The sequence below is a fragment of the Nymphalis io genome, chromosome 7, assembly GCF_905147045.1.
Source record: "Nymphalis io chromosome 7, ilAglIoxx1.1, whole genome shotgun sequence".
Lineage (NCBI taxonomy): Eukaryota > Metazoa > Arthropoda > Insecta > Lepidoptera > Nymphalidae > Nymphalis > Nymphalis io.
Genome location: NC_065894.1, coordinates 12476107 through 12482602, shown reverse-complemented (window position 1 = coordinate 12482602; position 6496 = coordinate 12476107). Strand labels below are relative to the sequence as shown.

Genomic DNA, 6496 nt, shown 5'->3' with positions numbered 1-6496 from the left:
TATTTTATTCCATTGGACATTCCTAACTGTAATATTTGACTTACTCCCAGCAAAATAGTAATAGAATCCTATTGTTTAAGGGGAAATTTAATATTTATGTCGCCTACAGTCCCGTTACGAGTCCCGCAGGTAGAGGATTACCCTTTCCACAACACCCTTTTACGCCCACAAATGAGACAGACGCGTTAGAAAATTGCATTCAGTGTTTATTGACTATTTGTTCAGAAAACAACACATGCTAAAAAATGGCTTTGTGGACCCCCTACGCGGAGGAACCTTTGGACTTAACTACAAATGTTAAACAGGAAGTCTCACCAGACAGTACCTCAACACCTGGTTCCAAGGTTCCTGACTATAGATATTCATCAGAGCCACCGAGTTTAGAACATGAAAATAGATCTTACAATTGTTATGAGTGCAACATCCCGCCGTCCCAAATATCTCCGGTCGAGAGTTGGAACTACAGAAACGCACTTTCAACATCGCAATCAGAGGACTTAGATGTCGACTCGCTGTCTGATGATGCCGAGTATCAAGCATTTTCAAGCAGGATGCATTTCGAGCTATGGCCGAGAAGAATGGAGGCAGCTTACTTGGAAATAATCCGAGAATGAGGCGAGCGGTCCAGAGGAATCGAGACGCTGACGACTCGTACAGGAAGCAGAGAGAAAAAAACAATTACGCGGCGAAACAGAGCAGAGACAGACGTAAGTTAAGAGAAGTTCGTCACGCGTTTCAAGTGACATATCTAAAGAAAAGAATTGCGAAATTAAGGCACAAGCTCAGAGAACGAGTATGTCAACCTTGTCAACATCGCAAACAAATACGGAGCTTCCACCGCATCCGTGTATAAGCACAGTGCAACACAGTGTTGAACCGTACCCATACATCGGGTATATCCAGCCCATGTACGTGCCCGTTGTTGAACCATCGCCTGGGCCTTCGAGTTCCGGGTTGCAGCAATCGACTAATAATTATATAAGTACGTGCTTGATATCGCCACCCAAGTCTCCGGGATCAGACAAAAAAAAAAAAGCGTCCAACGGAGCTTCCACCGTATCCGTGTATAAGCACAGTGCAACACAGTGTTGAACCGTACCCATACATCGGGTATATCCAGCCCATGTACGTGCCCGTTGTTGAACCAGCGCCTGCGTCTTCGAGTACAAATATGTCGCAATCGATGAGTGTCTCAAGGAGTACGTGCGTATTTTCGCCACCCAAGTCTCCGGTATCAGACAAAAAAAAAGCGTCCAAGTTATATCATAGATGTAGACGCTCTATCAGACGATCCGGACTACCTTGCGTTCGAGAGGGAAGCCCTCAGAGCAATGGCCGAAAAGAAAGGAGGGTCGTTGCTCGGTAATAATCCGAGAATGCGTCGTGCCGTGCAAACTAATCAGAACGCCGACGATTTTTATAGAAAACAGAGAGAGAGGAATAATTTTGCTGCAAAGCAGAGCCGTGACAGGAGAAAACTACGAGAGATCCACAATTCACTCAAGGTCACTTATTTGAAAAAATACCTGTCTAAGATCATACGTCTGCTGTCTTCGAATAGGTGTATAGTGTGTGACCAGACGTTCCTTTAGAGATTTAGAATTATAATAGTGTTTAATTTTTTTTATTTTGAACTATAAGTTCTAAACTCTAAGGTGTTTGTGCAATGATGTTTGTGCAATCTTATAAATAGTATACTTGGAGTATTACAAGGTTGTACATAATTTTCCGTGACTGCGTTGTCGGCTAAAACTTAATATATATAAAATTAAATACAGTTACATCCGGAGAGGAGCCATACGGTGTCATTTGCTTCCTGTTCTTGCATGAATAACATTTATGAATCGTTCGAATTATCTTTCATTATTCACGAATGGTTTAACTTCTATTTGACCGAATGTTGCAACTAAAATCATATTCTCCAACAATTTTTTCTGCAATGGTTATAATAAATTACTTAAATTAATATCAGTATGAAACCAAAGAACACGTAGAGCATCGTACATACAATAAAATGAAGAAATTATTTGAAAACATTTCGCGATATTGTATCAGAAAATTGTGACATCATGATATCATTGTAATCAACCTTCACATTTTTCTATCTATTGTGTCAAAAACAAGCAAGCTTGAGTAGCAAATTAATAGCAAACGCAAAATCTACGCAACTCTTCATAATAGACCGAAAGTCACCCCATTGTTCTTCCGATGTATCCCGTTGGTTCAGGTAGCGGAAGTAACCCGTGCAGCGGGGTGGGGGTGCCCTGCACAATTAGACCACACCCCCGAGAATAAAAGACCGGGGCGACCAACAACATCATTAGTTACTCGCAGTCAACCGTAACTACTAACCGTACTAACTAAAGTAATCATGGCTCTCTGGACACCATACGCTGAGGACTCACCATTAGATCTATCTGTAAATAGTACACGTGAAACGACATCGCAAACAAATACGGAGCTTCCACCGCATCCGTGTATAAGCACAGTGCAATACAGTGTTGAACCGTACCCATACATCGGGTATGTCCAGCCCATGTACGTGCCCGTTGTTGAACCATCGCCTGGGCCTTCGAGTTCCGGGTTGCAGCAATCGACTAATAATTATATAAGTACGTGCTTGATATCGCCACCCAAGTCTCCGGGATCAGACAAAAAAAAAAGCGTCCAACGGAGCTTCCACCGTATCCGTGTATAAGCACAGTGCAACACAGTGTTGAACCGTACCCATACATCGGGTATGTCCAGCCCATGTACGTGCCCGTTGTTGAACCAGCGCCTGCGTCTTCGAGTACAAATATGTCGCAATCGATGAGTGTCTCAAGGAGTACGTGCGTATTTTCGCCACCCAAGTCTCCGGTATCAGACGAAAAAAAAAAGCGTCCAAGTTATATGACAGATGTAGACGCTCTATCAGACGATCCGGACTACCTTGCGTTCGAGAGGGAAGCCCTCAGAGCAATGGCCGAAAAGAACGGAGGGTCGTTGCTCGGTAATAATCCGAGAATGCGTCGTGCCGTGCAAACTAATCAGAACGCCGACGATTTTTATAGAAAACAGAGAGAGAGGAATAATTTTGCTGCAAAGCAGAGCCGTGACAGGAGAAAACTACGAGAGATCCACAATTCACTCAAGGTCACTTATTTGAAAAAAGACCTGTCTAAGATCATACGTCTGCTGTCTTCGAATAGGTGTATAGTGTGTGACCAGACGTTCCTTTAGAGATTTAGAATTATAATAGTGTTTAATTTTTATTATTTTGAACTATAAGTTCTAAACTCTAAGGTGTTTGTGCAATGATGTTTGTGCAATCTTATAAAAAGTATACTTGCAGAATATTATTCTCTAAAGAATTGTAAGTTGAAATAAATTTAATAAATGACCAAACATAAATTGACCTTTTAATTATTTAAAACCTTTTAGTTTTGTTACAAAATCATAGAAAGTTATAATCAATTTGAAGTTTACACTAACAATATCTATATCTATATCGAGTCAAATATCTTCAATAGATTTTTCTATCTTGTATCATAAAGATAAGGTGGACTACCGAGCTTAACCCCATTCAAGTCCCCATTGAATAAAAAGTTAAGTACATACCATTAAGTTACAATAGAATGGGTGCGGCTTGCGCAAGCGCCGCTTTTTGCTTCTTTCCGATCAATCGGGTTCAGAATGAGTGTTTATTGTGTATTCAAAGATTTTTTTTTTTTTTTTATAGAATAGGAAGGCGGACGAGCATATGGGCCACCTGATGGTAAGTGGTCACCAACGCTCTTAGACATTGGCATTGTAAGAAATGTCAACCATCGCTTACATATCCAATGCGCCACCAACCTTGGGAACTAAGATTTTATGTCCCTTGTGCCTGTAATTACACTGGCTCACTCACCCTTCAAACCGGAACACAACAATATCAAGTATTGCTGTTTTGCGGTAGAATATCTGATGAGTGGGTGGTACCTACCCAGACGAGCTTGCACAAAGCCCTACCACCAGTAAAGATGATCGATAGATATACATAATTTACTTTTATATTTACTTTAAATGGGTTTAGTGTATTTTTAATTTGTAGATAATCAATATAAAATGTTTAAAGGCAAATACGAAACCGTTCAATATATTTTTTGCCTCTGTTCATCAAACGATTTGTGTTATGTTTATTAGGTAATTTCTATGGTAAATAGGTAGTTTCTATGGTGGTGACCACTTATCATCAGGTGGTGTTTTTTCCTGCATGTCTTCCTATAAATATCATATAACCTCAAGTTTTCGCGTAGAAAAAGTTTATATCAGAAAGTATGTCTATTTATATATATTAACATAGGCAACATCATAGGTATAGCAAGATTGATGATCCTGTCCATATATTTTTATTTTATTTTATTTATTTATTTGGGAAACAAACAATTATAATTACACTTAATAGTAAAAAAACAAATATAAGAAAAACATAAATCAATCAAGTTTCCACTTAAAATTAATACAAACAAATGACATATTATATTAAAAATAAAAACAAAAACAGAAAGCACAAAATGCAAGTGAAACTGCTATAATTTAATTATATGACGTAAACTAAATTTAAATTCGCTAATTTTTGAGTTAAATATATCTAATTCTGTACAATGTTTGTTATAACTTTTACATGCACGTAACAAGAACATATTCTTTGAATAGTCACAGTTACAAAGGGGTACAAAAAATAAAGTTTGGTTTCTCGAGTTAAATATATTTCCATGTAAAAACGTTGAAAGTTTTTTAGTCATTAATAGGTAGCTATTAAATTTAATCTCATAGATATTCGCCGCCCACCGGCCCCCTACCTGTGCCGGAGCACGGTTTATTGCAGAAGTCGTAAAACTTGTGCAGCGGCCATGACTATAAAATACAGCACCCGTATTATTACAATGACTTAAGACAGCGGACTATATAACCCATAGTTTTGTTTCATGCTAAGTTGCTTATCGGTTTTTCGTTATTTCGGGACACAAAGATAAGATAGTATACAACCGCAGCCAGTAAAATTCAGTACGGATGGAACAATTAGTACAACAGTTCAACGAATTCTATTTTATTTTTACTTAAATATATTTTAACAGGTACCTAATTTTTGAAACGCCAAGATCAAACGCCACCGGTTGGGTACGTAGACTTTATGGCTAAGAATAGGCGATAAAATCAGTAGCCAGTCGGCTTAGTAAAAAATAACAGCTACACAAGTTATAGCAATAATTATATCCATGCATTTCTTTTCCTGTATACCTATATATGTATGCCGGCCTGCCGAACACTTATTTGAGTATTACAAGGTTGTACATTATTTTCCGTGACTGCGTTGTCGGCTAAAACTTAATATATATAAAATTAAATACAGTTACATCCGGAGAGGAGCCTTACGGTGTCATTTGCTTCCTGTTCTTGCATGAATAACATTTATGAATCGTTCGAATTATCTTTCATTATTCACGAATGGTTTAACTACTATTTGACCGAATGTTGCAACTAAAATCATATTCTCCAACAATTTTTTCTGCAATGGTTATAATAATAATAATAATAAAATGGTTGCATTTTGCAAATGTCTCACTGCTGTTAGTAGTACCTATCTCGTTTTGAAGATGTTTGGAACTTGTTCGTGTCACATGTGTATCTAGTAACAGAGAAGATTTTCATTCAACACATGCAGGTTTCTTCATGATTGTATCTTTCACAACTGAGACTGGATGGCTTTAAACAAAAATTAAGCACACCAAAGTCCAATAGTTTGAAACTTTGAACACGCAATATCTGTTTAAGGCTCACTTAGAAAAAGTGAACCACGATGACATCTATACCATAAATGATAACACTTAATTTACGAATTATTATGTTATTAGAAACAAAACCAAGCAGCTGCAATGCAAAATATATGGATGTACTTAATATTATAAAAAGTGACATTATTTATTATTACCAGCCAATAGTTATGTTTCTAAAACGAGTTTTTGCCAGTTTTTTTCAGTTTAATATACATTACCGGCGCCAGATTAATAATTGAATTTATCCTGTGAAACGATTAATCACACGGGCTAGTAAGAGCCTGCTTGATTGAAGTACCTATATTTTAGTTTAATTTATGTCTTAAATACTTGAAATTTCCTGGCATTTTATGAAGTATTAAAATCTATGAATTCCAATTGACAAACAAAATATAATATTTTGGTTAATTAAAATTTCTAAAATCAAACTGTGGAATTTTATTGCATAGTTGCACAGCAGACACTTTAATTCGCCACGACGCTTTATTGGGGATTACTGGAAATATGTATACTTGTTTGTCTTTGAGGTTCTCCCCGTACTTGCAGGCTACCTAACAACGTCTGCGACGTAGAATATTAAAAAAAATACCATTACGTTAAGAGCATATGATGTCCAAATAATACTAATTATTAATTACAAACATTCGTGTGTTAATAAATACTTTAAAAGTTACTCTACTTTCCTTGAACACGGC

At 37.3% G+C, this 6496-nt stretch overlaps 1 pseudogene; it reads left to right on the top strand.

Moving 5' to 3' along the window:
• The first annotated feature begins 245 nt into the window (after positions 1 to 245).
• On the top strand, positions 246 to 5856 carry LOC126769782 (hepatic leukemia factor-like; annotated as a pseudogene).
• The last annotated feature ends 640 nt before the right edge of the window (positions 5857 to 6496 follow it).